The 17,643-nt window shown below is 43.8% G+C and overlaps 1 pseudogene; it reads right to left on the reverse strand.

Annotated features, from left to right (window-relative positions):
* Positions 1-4,377: 4,377 nt before the first annotated feature.
* Positions 4,378-17,643, reverse strand: part of LOC123485247 — a 46,819-nt pseudogene continuing 33,553 nt past the window's right edge.

The following is a 17,643-nucleotide window of genomic DNA, read 5'->3' on the forward strand; positions in this document are numbered from 1 at the left end:
CTTTAGACCAGGACCCCATAGGGAGTAAGGTTCCCTTTATAGTGCACTACTTTAGACCAGGACCCCATAGGGAGTAAGGTTCCCTTTATAGTGCACTACTTTAGACCAGGACCCCATAGGGAGTAAGGTTCCCTTTATAGTGCACTACTTTAGACCAGGACCCCATAGGGAGTAAGGTTCCCTTTATAGTGCACTACTTTAGACCAGGACCCCATAGGGAGTAAGGTTCCCTTTATAGTGCACTACTTTAGACCAGGACCCCATAGGGAGTAAGGTTCCCTTTATAGTGCACTACTTTAGACCAGGACCCCTAGGGAGTAAGGTTCCCTTTATAGTGCACTACTTTAGACCAGGACCCCATAGGAGTAAGGTTCCCTTTATAGTGCACTACTTTAGACCAGGACCCCATAGGGAGTAAGGTTCCCTTTATAGTGCACTACTTTAGACCAGGACCCCATAGGGAGTAAGGTTCCCTTTATAGTACTACTTTAAACCAGGACCCCATAGGGAGTAAGGTTCCCTTTATAGTGCACTACTTTAGACCAGGACCCCATAGGGAGTAAGGTTCCCTTTATAGTGCACTACTTTAGACCAGGACCCCATAGGAGTAAGGTTCCCTTTATAGTGCACTACTTTAGACCAGGACCCCATAGGGAGTAAGGTTCCCTTTATAGTGCACTACTTTAGACCAGGACCCCATAGGGAGTAAGGTTCCCTTTATAGTGCACTACTTTAGACCAGGACCCCATAGGGAGTAAGGTTCCCTTTATAGTGCACTACTTTAGACCAGGACCCCATAGGGAGTAAGGTTCCCTTTATAGTGCACTACTTTAGACCAGGACCCCATAGGGAGTAAGGTTCCCTTTATAGTGCACTACTTTAGACCAGGACCCCATAGGGAGTAAGGTTCCCTTTATAGTGCACTACTTTAGACCAGGACCCCTAGGGAGTAAGGTTCCCTTTATAGTGCACTACTTTAGACCAGGACCCCATAGGGAGTAAGGTTCCCTTTATAGTGCACTACTTTAGACCAGGACCCCATAGGGAGTAAGGTTCCCTTTATAGTGCACTACTTTAGACCAGGACCCATAGGAGTAAGGTTCCCTTTATAGTGCACTACTTTAGACCAGGACCCCATAGGGAGTAAGGTTCCCTTTATAGTGCACTACTTTAGACCAGGACCCCATAGGGGAGTAAGGTTCCCTTTATAGTGCACTACTTTAGACCAGGACCCCTAGGGAGTAAGGTTCCCTTTATAGTGCACTACTTTAGACCAGGACCCCATAGGGAGTAAGGTTCCCTTTATAGTGCACTACTTTAGACCAGGACCCCATAGGGAGTAAGGTTCCCTTTATAGTGCACTACTTTAGACCAGGACCCCATAGGGAGTAAGGTTCCCTTTATAGTGCACTACTTTAGACCAGGACCCCATAGGGAGTAAGGTTCCCTTTATAGTGCACTACTTTAGACCAGGACCCCATAGGGAGTAAGGTTCCCTTTATAGTGCACTACTTTAGACCAGGACCCCATAGGAGTAAGGTTCCCTTTTATAGTGCAACTACTTAGACCAGGACCCCATAGGGAGTAAGGTTCCCATTTGGGACGCACCCTGGCCTTCTTTCTCCAGTGTGTCGGTCAGTCAGATAATATGAAGCGTTAACAGGTTTGAGTCGGTATAACACTCTAATATAACAATCAATCAAATGGATTTATATAGCCCTTACAACATCAGCAGTTCTCACAAATAGCTTTACAGTAACCCAGCCTAGACCCTAATGAAAGAGCTTTACAGTAACCCAGCCTAGACCCTAATGAAAGAGCTTTACAGTAACCCAGCCTAGACCCTAATGAAAGAGCTTTACAGTAACCCGGCCTAGACCCTAATGAAAGAGCTTTACAGTAACCTGGCCTAGACCCTAATGAAAGAGGTTTACAGTAACCCAGCCTAGACCCTAATGAAAGAGCTTTACAGTAACCCAGCCTAGACCCTAATGAAAGAGCTTTACAGTAACCCAGCCTAGACCCTAATGAAAGAGCTTTACAGTAACCCATCCTAGACCCTAATGAAAGAGCTTTACAGTAACCCAGCCTAGACCCTAATGAAAGAGCTTTACAGTAACAAGGCCTAGACCCTAATGAAAGAGCTTTACAGTAACCCAGCCTAGACCCTAATGAAAGAGCTTTACAGTAACCCAGCCTAGACCCTAATGAAAGAGCTTTACAGTAACCTGGCCTAGACCCTAATGAAAGAGCTTTACAGTAACCCAGCCTAGACCCTAATGAAAGAGCTTTACAGTAACCTGGCCTAGACCCTAATGAAAGAGCTTTACAGTAACCCAGCCTAGACCCTAATGAAAGAGCTTTACAGTAACCCAGCCTAGACCCTAATGAAAGAGCTTTACAGTAACCCAGCCTAGACCCTAATGAAAGAGGTTTACAGTAACCCAGCCTAGACCCTAATGAAAGAGGTTTACGTAACCCAGCCTAGACCCTAATGAAAGAGCTTTACAGTAACCCAGCCTAGACCCTAATGAAAGACCTTTACAGTAACCCAGCCTAGACCCTAATGAAAGAGCTTTACAGTAACCCAGCCTAGACCCTAATGAATGAGCTTTACAGTAACCCAGCCTAGACCCTAATGAAATAGCAAGCAAAGCAGAAGCAAGACCACAGTGGCCCCGTATACAACTGATGTACAACACATTTGGCACAAAGGTTGCGATACAGTTGTATCATACAATAGTTTTTCTGCACACAAATAACTACACAAGCGTGTGGAGACACCGCTCAATGGATCCCATAACAAACTCAGACAAACTCTTGATTGTATCACGAAAAATAAAATCAGTCATTGTGTCCAATGTGTTGTTGATCAGTTGTAGAACCTGAGTGTGAACGGGCCAAAGCTGCAAACACAAACCTAAGCTGTGACTGAGTGGAACAGACAGTGAAACTGAGACTCAGAGCTAACGGATGGCTGATACCGCACACTGTCCAGGCAGAGGACCAAATATAGATCAAGAACATGTTTGACTTCCTCAAAGACGTGTTTGAACCTTTCATGGTTGTTGTTGTCTATATCTGTGTGTAAGGTTGTGAAATTCCAGTAACTTTCACTGAAATTCCCATCTTCCAAACTGGAAAACCTGGAATTTGGGGAAAACGACTGGAATTTTGCAAGCCTTTCTGTGTGCTTCACTATACTGACCTGACCAGTTGTAAGACAGTGAATTTATCTGGTGACTTCATTTAAAGTCTCTAATTTAAAAAGGTACCTATTGTAATTTACACACTTAACAAGATAGAGGACAGAGAGTGTTTTGTAGATGTTGAGAACGGAATGTATGTTTTTAAATAACATTCTTACAACGTTCTTTGAACTTTACTAATGTTTTCTTGTGGTTTTTATGTAAAGATTTCTTAACGTTCTGAGAACATGACTTTAAAATTACAACCATGAGGTAAACCTGTAGAAAATATTATGCTGAAGTACTGAAATTCCCACAGAAGAACGTTGTTTCTTAACATTCTCTGAAAAAATTGGAGAACATTACTTTAAATAGACACAATGAGGAAACCTGTACCTAACTTTATGGGAAGATTGTATGCAAAATAACCATAGGACAACCAGAACTCTCACCAAGCTTTAAGAAACATATGGTTCTCAGAACGTTACGTGCTAGCTGGGGAACATCCAAAAGTTACTAGGCACTATATTTCAGATAAACCACTGCAAATACATACATACATACATACAGTCTATAAACATGCATGCAGACGCACACACACATCACATAGTTGTAGTACTATATAGCTATATACAGTGGGGGAGAACAAGTATTTGATACACTGCCGATTTTGCAAGGTTTTTCCTACTTACAAGGTTTCTGTACCAAATATTAAGTTCTGCTTTTCTGATGTATCAAATACTTATGTCATGCAATAAAATGCAAATTAATTACTTAAAAATCCATACAATGTGATTTTCTGGATTTTTGTTTTAGATTCCGTCTCTCACAGTTGAAGTGTACCTATGATAAAAAATTACAGACCTCTACATGCTTTGTAAGTAGGAAAACCTGCAAAATCGGCAGTGTATCAAATACTTGTTCTCTCCACTGTAGATATGCTACATATTCTACATACACAAGGCATCAGTGTGTTCTTAAGACAGTTGAACACACAACTCTTAATACTATATTTGTAAACTAATGATGAAATCTGAACTCTTAATTCACCATTATTCCCTAGCGTTTCTCCAGTTTCCCATTTAAAGACCACTACAGCTATTTCCAGTTGAAATACTTTCAAGTAATCCAGTTTACAGATGACCGACTTCCTCGTTGATTTCAGCTCCCCGGTGTTTCTGCGCAATTAAGATACAATCCGATCCAACTATCCACCCCCCGTCGTAAACGCTGCCGCAGCTCGTTGCCATGGTAATGTGTCATCCGGACGACAACAGCCACCTCGTGAAAAAAACAAAAATGGCTTCCAGAAGAGAACAGCAGCAACTGCGTAACTGTAGCAAACCGTTCCCTTCGGGTGTTCCAACCAGAGAGACGCCCCTTTTCACGCCTCCGTCCATCTGTCCATCAGTCCATCCCTTTATTCACTAAGTTGCACTACAAATGAAGTTGTACTGAATTGAATTCCTTCATCCATCCGTTTCCTATTTTTTTCCCTCAGTCCGTTTAGAAAAATGGCTGCCACTGTCTCTTCCACCCCTGGTTGGTCACACGTTGATCCTTTAGGACAGGAAGGGAGGAGAAGACTAAATGTAGTTGTATTGAATTGAAATCCTTCTATCCATCTACTCCTCTTGTATTTCCCCCATCACTCCATTTCTCTCCTTCTTGCCCCGTCCCGTCACACGTCGATCCGTGCGGAGAGGAAGGGGGAGAAGAAGAAATCGAAGGCGAACTTGACGGAGCTGAGGGTGGTCCGTCTCCAGTCTCTCTCTATCTTCACCTGCAGAAAGAAGAAGTACAGACACACGGTCCTCTGTAACTCAAGTTGGTAGAGCTCGCAACGCCAGGATAGTGGGTTCAATTCCCCCCCCCGTGTAAAATGTATGCAAGCATGACTAAGTGGCTTTGGATAGAACAGCTAAATGGCATATATTATATACTGTATATATTATTATATAACACCTGTCTGGCAGCGGTCAGAAGGGAGGAGTCACAGTCCAGGCAGTGGATGGCCTTCAGCTCGAAGGACGGGACCTGGCCCCCCAGACGACCCTCCAACGTAGTGCTGAACTCCACCAGGCTTCCGGGCTGCAGGCGCAGCAACACCTAGAGCAACACCAACAGCTTTATAACAACACCAACAGCTTTTATAACAACACCAACAGCTTTATAACAACACCAACAGCTTTATAACAACACCAACAGCTTTATAACAACACCAACAGCTTTATAACAACACCAACAGCTTTATAACTTCATCGTTTAGGTTCATATCATCATTTAGGCCTTTTAGCAGATGCTTTTATGCAATAGCTACTTTACAGTCAGGCTGTAACTGTCCACATGTACTTTTCCTCAGCCAACAAGTCGAGTAAGGATCAGCAAAATCACTAGCCTATGAATAGGCGAAATGTGAGTTTCAAGTTTGGGGAAGCACATTTTCACCATAAAAATGCACCTTTATAATAAAACATTCCTTGCATAATCACATTTGTAGACTTGTGTAAGATAGCCTACCATTCATAATGTGATGAGTAGATTGGAGTCATAATTTAGGCTAATAATATAACTCAATCACTGTTCTCAAAAAAGACTGTTCCAAGGCGTGGTTGAGCGCATATATTTTAAATAGGTTAATCATTTAAAGTAATGTTATGTAAACGAGAACACCTAGACAACACCATATATATAGAGAGTTAGGACATTGAGGTTTATGCATTATGAAAGGCCAAACTCTCTAAACATATGGCTTTTGGACAAACACCAACAGCAATACGTTATTAATTGAATCATTAGAATAGGGTTCTGTAAATACATAAGGAATAGGGTGTACCTGTCTGAACTCATGGCTGGCCACCAGTTTGATGTCTCTGTCTCGGTCCTCTGGCACCCCGTCTTCCTCGGGCATCCCCACGCCCACCTCAAATCAAATCAAATCAAAACTTGGATTAAAGTACATTTTTTAAAAATCACACTTTACATTAAAACAATAAAATATACATTTAAAAAATCACACTTTACATTAAAACAATAAAATATACATTACAAAAATCACACTTTACATTAAAACAATAAAATATACATTTAAAAAATCACACTTTACATTAAAACAATAAAATATACATTAAAAAATCACACTTTACATTAAAACAATAAAATATCTATCAGTAAAAGCGGAATGGATGAATAAAAGATCTGAAACTATTACTGATTAAAGGCCCCGGTCCGGCTCAGTTGGTAACGTTGGCAACGCTAAGGAGTGGGTTCGATTCCCACGGGGGACCAGTACGAAAAAAGAACGGAAAATGTATACACTCAATACTGTAAGTCACTCCGGATAAGAGCATCTGCTAAATTACTAAAATTTAAAAGTAAAGGCCAGGCAAATTTTTTTTAACGTGATTTAAAAACTTCAATGGTGCCTGTCCCTCTTACCTCTAACACATAGCTGTCGAACCGCTTCACGTGACACGTGTGTTTGGCACGCCTTGATCACACACAGCTCCTCCTCTTCCTGCTGCCGGTGGAGGGACGGCCGTAGGCTAGCAACACCAAGCACTGGGGAGTTGGCGTAGTCGGCGTCGCGACGGTGAGGTTAGCGTTAACGACGGGGTGTTGGAGTTGGCCGTTGAGGTGGTGGTGGTGGTGGTGGAGGAGGTGTTGGTGGAGTTGTTCCGCGCGGGTCACATTTAGGGTAGGTCTCTCCGTAGAAGACAGCGTAACCAATCTCCCATGAACACCGGCAGCAGGTTGATGACGGACTGGGCGCCGTTCTCCGTTTCGCTACACGCACCTGCCGGAACCTCCCGGTCCACATCACCTGGGAATTATTAAAAGAATATGGCACACTATTCACTATACATTCAGTATACCTGGTGTCAGAATGTTAATGTGTTAATGTGATGTATTCGGAAAGTATTCAGACCCCTTCACTTTTCCCACATTTTGTTACGTAAATGGATTAAACTAGTTTTTTTCCCTCATCAATCTACACACAATACCCGATAATGACAAAGCAAAAACAGGTTTTTAGACATTTTTGCAAATGTTTTACAAATAAAAAACAGAAATACCTTATTTACACAAGTATTCAGACCCTTTGTTATGAGACTCGAAATTGAGCTCAGGTGCATCATGTTTCCATTGATCATCCTTGAGATGTTTCTACATCTTGATTGGAGTCCACCTGTTGTAAATTCAATTGATTGGACATGATTTGGAAAGGCACACACCTGTCTATATAAGATCCCACAGTTGACAGTGCATGTCAGAGCAAAAACCAAGCCATGAGGTCGAAGGAATTGTCCGTAGAGCTCCAAGACAGGATTGTGTCGAGGCACAGATCTGGGGAAAGGTACCAGAACATTTCTGTTTAATTTCTGTCCCCAAGAACACAGTGGCCTCCATCATTCTTAAATGGAAGAAGTTTGGAACCACCAAGACTCTTCCTAGAGCTGGCCGCCTGGCAAAACTGAGCAATTGGGGGAGAAGGGCCTTGGTCAGGGAGGTGACCAAGAACCCGATGGTCACTCTGACAGAGCTCCAGAGTTCCTCTGTGTAGATGGGAGAACCTTCCAGAAGGACAACCATCTCTGCAGCACTCCAACAATCAGGCCTTTATGGTAGAGTGGCCAGACGGAAGGCACTCCTCAGTAAAAGGCACATGACAGCCCACTTGGAGTTTGCCAAAAGGCACCTAAAGGACTCTCAGACCATGAGAAACAAGATTCTCTGGTCTGATGAAACCAAGATTGAACTCTTTGGCCTGAATTTTTTTTATTTTTTTATTTCACCTTTATTTAACCAGGTAAACCAGTTGAGAACAAGTTCTCATTTACAACTGCGACCTGGCCAAGATAAAGCATAGCAGTGCGATAAAAACAACAACACAGAGTTACATATGGGGTAAAACAAAACAAAAATCAAAAAATACAACAGAAATACAATTAATATACAGTGTGCAAATTTAGCAAGTTATGGAGGTAAGGCAATAAAATAGGCTATAGTGCAAAATAATTACAATTTAGTATTAACACTGGAATGATGTGCAAGAGATGATGTGCAAATAGAGATACTGGGGTACAGATGAGCAAAATAAATAACAATATAGGGATGAGGTAGTTAAGCGGGCTAATTTCAGATGGGCTGTGTACAGGGGTGCAGTGATCGGTAAGGTGCTCTGACAACTGATGCCTAAAGTTAGTGAGGGAGATAAGCGTCCCAGCTTCAGAGATTTTTGCAGTTTGTTCCAGTCATTGGCAGCAGAGAACTGGAAGGAATTGCGGCCAAAGGAGGTGTTGGCTTTGGGGATGACCAGGTGAGATATACCCGCTGGAGCGCAGACTACGGGTGGGTGTTGCTATGGTGACCAATGAGCTAAGATAAGGCGGGGATTTGCCTAGCAGTGATTTATAGATGGCCTGGAGCCAGTGGGTTTGGCGACGAATATGTAGTGAGGACCAGCCAACAAGAGCGTACAGGTCACAGTGGTGGGTATTATATGGGGCTTTGGAGACAAAACGGATGGCACTGTGATAGACAACATCCAATTTGCTGAGTAGAGTGTTGGAGGCTATTTTGTAAATGACATCGCGAAGTCAAGGATCGGTAGGGATAGTCAGTTTTACAAGGGCATGTTTGGCAGCATGAGTGAAGGAGGCTTTGTTGCGAAATAGGAAACCGATTCTAGATTTAACTTTGGATTGGAGATTCTTAATGTGAGTCTGGAAGGAGAGTTTACAGTCTAACCAGACACCTAGATATTTGTAGTTGTCCACGTACTCTAGGTCAGACCCGTCTAGAGTAGTGATTCTAGTCGGGTGGGCGGGGTGCAAGCAGCGTTCGGTTGAAGAGCATGCATTTTGTTTTACTAGTGTTTAAGAGCAGTTGGAGGCTACTGAAGGAGTGTTGTATGGAATTGAAGCTCGTTTGGAGGTTTGTTAACACAGTGTCCAATGAAGGGCCAGATGTATACAAAATGGTGTCGTCTGCGTAGAGGTGGATCTGAGAGTCACCAGCAGCAAGAGCGACGTCATTGATATACACAGAGAAAAGAGTTGGCCCAAGAATTGAACCCTGTGGCACCCCCATAGAGACTGCCAAGGTCCAGACAACAGGCCCTCCGATTTGACACATTGAACTCTATCTAGAAGTAGTTGGTAGAACCAGGCGAGGCAGTCATTAGAGAAACCAAGGCTATTTAGTCTGCCAATAAGAATGCGGTGGTTGACAGAGTCGAAAGCCTTGGCCAGGTCAATGAAAACGGCTGGAGGAAACCTGGCACCATCCCTACGGTGAAGCATGGTGGTGGCAGCATCATCCTGTAGGGATGTTTTTCAGTGGCAGGGACTGGGAGACTAGTCAGGATCGAGGGAAAGATGAACGGAGCAAAGTACAGAGAGATCCTTGATGAAAACCTGCTCCAGAGTGCTCAGGACCTCAGACTGGGCGAAGGTTCACCTTCCAACAGGACAACGACCCTAAGCACACAGCCAAGACAACGCAGGAGTGGCTTCGGAACAAGTCTCTGAATGTCCTTGAGTGGCCCAGCCAGAGCCCGGTCTTGAACCCTGCAAAAATCTCTGAAGCTGGAGACTCTTATCTCCCTCACTAACTTTAAGCATCAGTTGTCAGAGCAGCTTACCGATCACTGCACCTGTACACAGCCTTTCTGAAATTAGCCCACCCAACTACCTCATATTGTTATTTATTTTGCTAATTTGCACCCCAGTATCTCTATTTGCACATCATCTTTTGCACATCTATCATTCCAGTGTTAATACGACATTGTAATTATTTTGCACTATGGCCTATTTATTGCCTTACCTCCATAACTTGCTACATTTGCACACACTGTATATATATTTTCTGTGGTATTTTTTGACTTTATGTTTTGTTTTACCCCATATGTAACTCTGTGTTGTTGTTTTTATCGCACTGCTTTGCTTTATCTTGGCCAGGTCGCAGTTGTAAATGAGAACTTGTTCTCAACTGGCTTACCTGGTTAAATAAAGGTGAAATTAAAAATTAAAAAACATCTCTGGAGAGACCTGAAAATAGCTGTGCAGCGACACTCCCCATCCAACCTGACAGAGCTTGAGAGGATCTGCAGAGAAGAATGGGAGAAACTCCCCAAATACAGCTGTGCCAAGCTTGTAGCGTCATAGCCAAGAAGACTCGAGGCTGTAATCGCTGTTAATGTGATGTATGTATATATATATATACCTGGTGTCCGTCCAGGTGTGTGCAGAAGATCTGTGTCTGTGCCATGCCTTTCTCCTTCCAGGCAGGAGGACCACACAGTGCACTGTACTGTTTCAGGTCAACGTAGAGTTGTACCCCCTAAACATACAACATCACACTGGAATTAAATTAAATTAAAGATTAAATTAAATATTAACTTACATCAAATTAATATATAAAAATACATATGTAATTAAATCAAATCAAATATTACGTTTAATTAAATCACTGGAGTGCATTTAGCCATCTCTACACTTGACAGTAAAAAGCGAGTCAACTACATCCCATCTTACCACGACTCCTGTCCATTAATACATGTAGACACATTCACATAACTGTAACAGTGAGCTCTAACAGTATTGGCCCCAGTGACATGTTTTGTTGTTTGGGATTTTTTTAATGATACAATGAGGTCAAGCGTTTTTAGTATTTGGTCCCATATTCAGTATATACAGCACGCAATGATTACATCAAGCTTGTGAATCTACAAATGTGTTGGATGCATTTGCTGTTTGTTTTGGTTGTGTTTCAGATTATTTAGTGCCCAATAGAAAATGAATGATAAATATTGTATTGTGTCATTCTGGAGTCACTTTTATTGTAAATATTGTGGATGCTACCATGATTACGGATAGTCTTAAATGAATCGTGAATAATGATGAGTGAGAAAGTTAGACGCACAAATATCATACCACCCAAAAATGCTAATCTCTCCTGTTATGGTAATGGTGAGCGGTTAGCATGTCTTGAGGGTATGATATAAAATGCTAATCTCTCCTGTTATGGTAATGGTGAGCGGTTAGCATGTCTTGAGGGTATGATATAAAATGCTAATCTCTCCTGTTATTGTAATGGTGAGCGGTTAGCATGTCTTGAGGGTATGATATAAAATGCTAATCTCTCCTGTTATGGTAATGGTGAGCAGTTAGCATGTCTTGAGGGTATGATATAAAATGCTAATCTCTCCTGTTATTGTAATGGTGGCTGGTTAGCATGTCTTGAGGGTATGATATAAAATGCTAACCCCTACCTGTTATTGTAATGGTGAGAGGTTAGCATGTTTTGAGGGTATGATATAAAATGCTAATCTCTCCTGTTATTGTAATGGTGAGCGGTTAGCATGTCTTGAGGGTATGATATAAAATGCTAATCTCTCCTGTTTGTAATGGTGAGCGGTTAGCATGTCTTGAGGGTATGATATTCTCACTCATCATTATTCACAATTCATTCCATAATCATGGTAGCATCCACATTAACGTAGAAGTGTTTAGAAACATATTCTATTCTTATTTACAATAAAAGTGACACCAAAATGACACAATACATTATTTACAATTCATTTCTATTGGACACAAAATAAATCTGAAACACAACCAAAACAAACAGCAAATGCATCCAACAAATTTGTAGAATCCCAAGCTTGATGTAGTCATTGCGTTCTAGGAATATAGGACCAAATACTACACTTTTTACTACATTAATACACATAAGTGAATTTGTCCAAATACTTTTGGTCCCCTATAATGGGTTCACCCGATATGGATGAAAATACCCTCAAATTAAAGCTGACAGTCTGCACTTTAACCTCAGTCATTGTATCATTTCAAATCCAAAGTGTGGAGTAAAGAGTCAGAAAAAATAAAAATGTGTCACTGTCCCAATACTGTTGGAGCTCACTGTATGTCTTGCTTCCCCCGGCCCTTTTTTGCATTCTTTTTTATATTCATATAATTTTTTAACTCAAAGAAAATACAAAACAATGTGATGAGGGGTTTAGAAGAGAGACGTGCAGGAGAGGGAAATAATCCCCCCCACTCCCTCTTTACCTGCAGTCCCTCAGAGTGGTACAGGTACGTCCAGAAGAACAGCATCACCATGGTGACGCAGCAGAGGATGAGCTTGACGGCGCCGCGTTGCGACATAGAGTGGAACACGTCCATGAGCGACAGGCCGAAGCGCGTCCACAGCCTCAGCGTCACCGGAACCGCACACACGGCCAGCGTCACAATCATCTGGGAATTAGAATATAATTATAGTGGTATTATAGTGGTATTATAGTGGTATTATAGTGGTATTATAGTGGCATTATAGTGGTATTATAGTGGTATTATAGTGGTATTATAGTGGCATTATAGTGGTATTTAAGTGGTATTATAGTGGCATTATAGTGGCATTATAGTGGCATTATAGTGGTATTATAGTGGCATTATAGTGGCATTATAGTGGTATTATAGTGGTATTATAGTGGTATTATAGTGGTATTATAGTGGCATTATAGTGGTATTATAGTGGTATTATAGTGGCATTATAGTGGTATTATAGTGGTATTATAGTGGTATTATAGTGGCATTATAGTGGTATTATAGTGGCATTATAGTGGCATTATAGTGGCATTATAGTGGTATTATAGTGGTATTATAGTGGTATTATAGTGGTATTATAGTGGTATTATGACGGTATTATGATGGTATTACAGTGGTATTGGGCTATCCCGTCACGTTTTTAAAATGTATGTACTGTGTGCATGTCTTTTTTAAACTGCCGAATAAAATCAATCAATCAATCAATCATCACCTTGGTGAGCTCCAGCTCCAGGAACCATTTGACCAGCTGGATGAGGACCATGGCAGCCAGCCCCACAGCCAGCACGGGCAGGGCAACAGGAACAGGAAGTAGGCAACACAGGTCCGGATGAGCCCCACGGGGAAGAGTTCTGGAGGAGCACCACAGAGAACTCACACCACAGGAAGCAGACCAGGTAGGGGACCAGGAAACAGTAGGTCCCCTGGAAACCACGCTGTCTAGCCATACTGGGAGAGGGGAGGGAGGGGGGGGAGGAGAGGGAGGAGGAGAGAGGGAGGGAGGGAGAGAGGGAGGAGAGAGAGGGAGAGAGGGGGAGAGGGGGAGGGAGGGAGGAAGAGAGGGAGGAGGAGAGAGAGGGAGGGAGGGAGGGAGGGAGGGAGGGAGGGAGGGAGGGAGGGAGGGAGGGAGGGAGGGAGGGGAGAGGGGGAGGGAGGGAGGGAGGGGGAGGAGGAGGGGGAGGGAGAGAGAGAGGGGAGGGAGGAGAGAGAGAGATAGGGGGAGGGAGGGAGGGAGGGAGGGAGGGAGGGAGGGAGGGAGGGAAGGAGGGAGGGAGGGAGGGAGGAGGAGAGAGGGAGGAGGAGAGAGGAGGAGGAGAGAGGGAGGGAGAGAGGAGGGAGAGAAAGGGAGGGAGGGAGAGAGAGAGGGGGAGGGAGGAGAGAGAGAGGGGAGGAGGGAGAGAGAGGGGGAGGGAGAGAGAGAGATAGGGGGAGGGAGAGAGAGGGGGAGAGAGAGATGGGGAGGGAGGAGAGAGAGATAGGGGAGGGAGGGAGGGAGAGAGGGAGAGAGGGAGGGAGGAGAGAGGATGAGAGGAAAGAGGGGGGGTGAAGCCAAAATGTTAAGGTGAAGCTGCAAATAGCACTTTTTAGCATGGATTACTGAGGCTTTTAGCATGGATTACTGAGGCTTTTTAGCATGGATTACTGAGGCTTTTTAGCATGGATTACTGAGGCTTTTAGCATGGATTACTGAGGCTTTTTAGCATGGATTACTGAGGCTTTTTAGAATGGATTACTGAGGCTTTTTAGCATGGATTACTGAGGCTTTTTAGCATGGATTACTGAAGGTTTTTAGCATGGATTACTGAGGACTTTTAGCATGGATTACTGAGGCTTTTTAGCATGGATTACTGAGGCCTTTTAGCATGGATTACTGAGGCCTTTTAGCATGGATTACTGAGGCCTTTTAGCATGGATTACTGAGGCTTTTTAGCCACAATATTCAAACTGAAGATGACTTTTGATTACTATATGTAGTAGAAAGTTTACATGGCATGGATTGTGTAAACTAACGTTCACAAACTTTTTCCCTTGTCGAACGCACATCAGATGTGATAGTATACCATTTACATTTTTTACACATTCTTATCCAGAGAGACTTACAGGAGCAGTTAGGGTTGAGTGTCTTGCTCAAGGGCACATAAACAGATTTTTCAACTTGTCAGGCTTGGGGATTCAAGCCAGCCACCTTTGGTTAATGGCCCAACGCTCTAACCACTAGGCTACCTGACGCCATATTCCATAGTGCTCACCTGAACAACAGGTAGAAGAGGTAGAGGTAGAGGTACTGACCTGAACAACAGGTAGTAGAGGTAGAGGTACTGACCTGAACAACAGGTAGAAGAGAGGTAGAGGTACTGACCCTGAACAACAGGTAGAAGAGGTAGAGGTACTGACCTGAACAACAGGTAGTAGAGGTAGAGTGTACTGACCTGAACAACAGGTAGTAGAGGTGAGGTACTGACCTGAACAACAGGTAGAAGAGGTAGAGGTACTGACCTGAACAACAGGTAGAAGAGGTAGAGGTAGAGGTACTGACCTGAACAACAGGTAGAAGAGGTAGACGTAGAGGTACTGACCTGAACAACAGGTAGTAGAGGTAGAGGTAGAGGTACTGACCTGAACAACAGGTAGTAGAGGTAGAGGTAGAGGTACTGACCTGAACAACAGGTAGTAGAGGTAGAGGTAGAGGTACTGACCTGAACAACAGGTAGTAGAGGTAGAGGTACTGACCTGAACAACAGGTAGAAGAGGTAGAGGTACTGACCTGAACAACAGGTAGAAGAGGTAGAGGTAGAGGTACTGACCTGAACAACAGGTAGAAGAGGTAGAGGTAGAGGTACTGACCTGAACAACAGGTAGTAGAGGTAGAGGTAGAGGTACTGACCTGAACAACAGGTAGTAGAGGTAGAGGTAGAGGTTGACCTGAACAACAGGTAGTAGAGGTAGAGGTACTGACCTGAACAACAGGTAGTAGAGGTAGAGGTACTGACCTGAACAACAGGTAGTAGAGGTAGAGGTAGAGGTACTGACCTGAACAACAGGTGTAGAGGTAGAGGTACTGACCCGAACAACAGGTAGTAGAGGTAGAGGTACTGACCTGAACAACAGGTAGTAGAGGTAGAGGTACTGACCTGAACAACAGGTAGAAGAGGTAGAGGTACTGACCTGAACAACAGGTAGAAGAGGTAGAGGTACTGACCTGAACAACAGGTGAGTAGAGGTAGAGGTAGAGTACTGACCTGAACAACAGGTAGTAGAGGTAGAGGTACTGACCTGAACAACAGGTAGTAGAGGTAGAGGTACTGACCTGAACAACAGGTAGTAGAGGTAGAGGTACTGACCTGAACAACAGGTAGAAGAGGTAGAGGTAGAGGTACTGACCTGAACAACAGGTAGTAGAGGTAGAGGTACTGACCTGAACAACAGGTAGTAGAGGTAGAGGTACTGACCTGAACAACAGGTAGTAGAGGTAGAGGTACTGACCTGAACAACAGGTAGTAGAGGTAGAGGTAGAGGTACTGACCTGAACAACAGGTAGTAGAGGTAGAGGTACTGACCTGAACAACAGGTAGTAGTGGAGAGGTAGAGGTACTGACCTGAACAACAGGTAGTAGAGGTAGAGGTACTGACCTGAACAACAGGTAGTAGAGGTAGAGTACTGACCTGAACAACAGGTAGTAGAGGTAGAGGTACTGACCTGAACAACAGGTAGTAGAGGTAGAGGTACTGACCTGAACAACAGGTAGTAGAGGTAGAGGTACTGACCTGAACAACAGGTAGAAGAGGTAGAGGTAGAGGTACTGACCTGAACAACAGGTGTAGAGGTAGAGGTACTGACCTGAACAACAGGTAGAGAGGTAGAGGTACTGACCTGAACAACAGGTAGTAGAGGTAGAGGTAGGGTACTGACCTGAACAACAGGTAGTAGAGGTAGAGGTACTGACCTGAACAACAGGTAGTAGAGGTAGAGGTAGAGGTACTGACCTGAACAACAGGTAGTAGAGGTAGAGGTAGAGGTACTGACCTGAACAACAGGTAGTAGAGGGTAGAGGTAGAGGTACTGACCTGAACAACAGGTAGTAGAGGTAGAGGTACTGACCTGAACAACAGGTAGTAGAGGTAGAGGTAGAGGTACTGACCTGAACAACAGGTAGTAGAGGTAGAGGTAGGTACTGACCTGAACAACAGGTAGTAGAGGTAGAGGTAGAGGTACTGACCTGAACAACAGGTAGTAGAGGTAGAGGTACTGACCTGAACAACAGGTAGTAGAGGTAGAGGTACTGACCTGAACAACAGGTAGTAGAGGTAGAGGTAGAGGTACTGACCTGAACAACAGGTAGTAGAGGTAGAGGTACTGACCTGAACAACAGGTAGTAGAGGTAGAGGTAGAGGTACTGACCTGAACAACAGGTAGTAGAGAGGTAGAGGTACTGACCTGAACAACAGGTAGTAGAGGTAGAGGTAGAGGTACTGACCTGAACAACAGGTAGTAGAGGTAGAGGTAGAGGTACTGACCTGAACAACAGGTAGTAGAGGTAGAGGTACTGACCTGAACAACAGGTAGTAGAGGTAGAAGTACTGACCTGAACAACAGGTAGTAGAGGTAGAGGTAGAGGTACTGACCCTGAACAACAGGTAGTAGAGTGTAGAGGTACTGACCTGAACAACAGGTAGTAGAGGTAGAGGTACTGACCTGAACAACAGGTAGTAGAGGTAGAGGTAGAGGTACTGACCTGAACAACAGGTAGTAGAGGTGAGTAGAGGTACTGACCTGAACAACAGGTGTAGAGGTAGAGGTAGAGAGTACTGACCTGAACAACAGGTAGTAGAGGTAGAGGTACTGACCTGAACAACAGGTAGTAGAGGTAGAGGTAGAGGTACTGACCTGAACAACAGGTAGTAGAGGTAGAGGTAGAGGTACTGACCTGAACAACAGGTAGTAGAGGTAGAGGTACTGACCTGAACAACAGGTAGTAGAGGTAGAGGTACTGACCTGAACAACAGGTAGTAGAGGTAGAGGTAGAGGTACTGACCTGAACAACAGGTAGAAGAGGTAGAGGTACTGACCTGAACAACAGGTAGTAGAGGTAGAGGTACTGACCTGAACAACAGGTAGTAGAGGTAGAGGTACTGACCTGAACAACAGGTAGTAGAGGTAGAGGTAGAGGTACTGACCTGAACAACAGGTAGTAGAGGTAGAGGTACTGACCTGAACAACAGGTAGTAGAGGTAGAGGTACTGACCTGAACAACAGGTAGTAGAGGTAGAGTGGTACTGACCTGAACAACAGGTAGTAGAGGTAGAGGTAGAGGGTACTGACCTGAACAACAGGTAGTAGAGGTAGAGGT

The sequence above is a fragment of the Coregonus clupeaformis genome, unplaced genomic scaffold (genome assembly GCF_020615455.1).
Source record: "Coregonus clupeaformis isolate EN_2021a unplaced genomic scaffold, ASM2061545v1 scaf0625, whole genome shotgun sequence".
Taxonomy (NCBI): domain Eukaryota; kingdom Metazoa; phylum Chordata; class Actinopteri; order Salmoniformes; family Salmonidae; genus Coregonus; species Coregonus clupeaformis.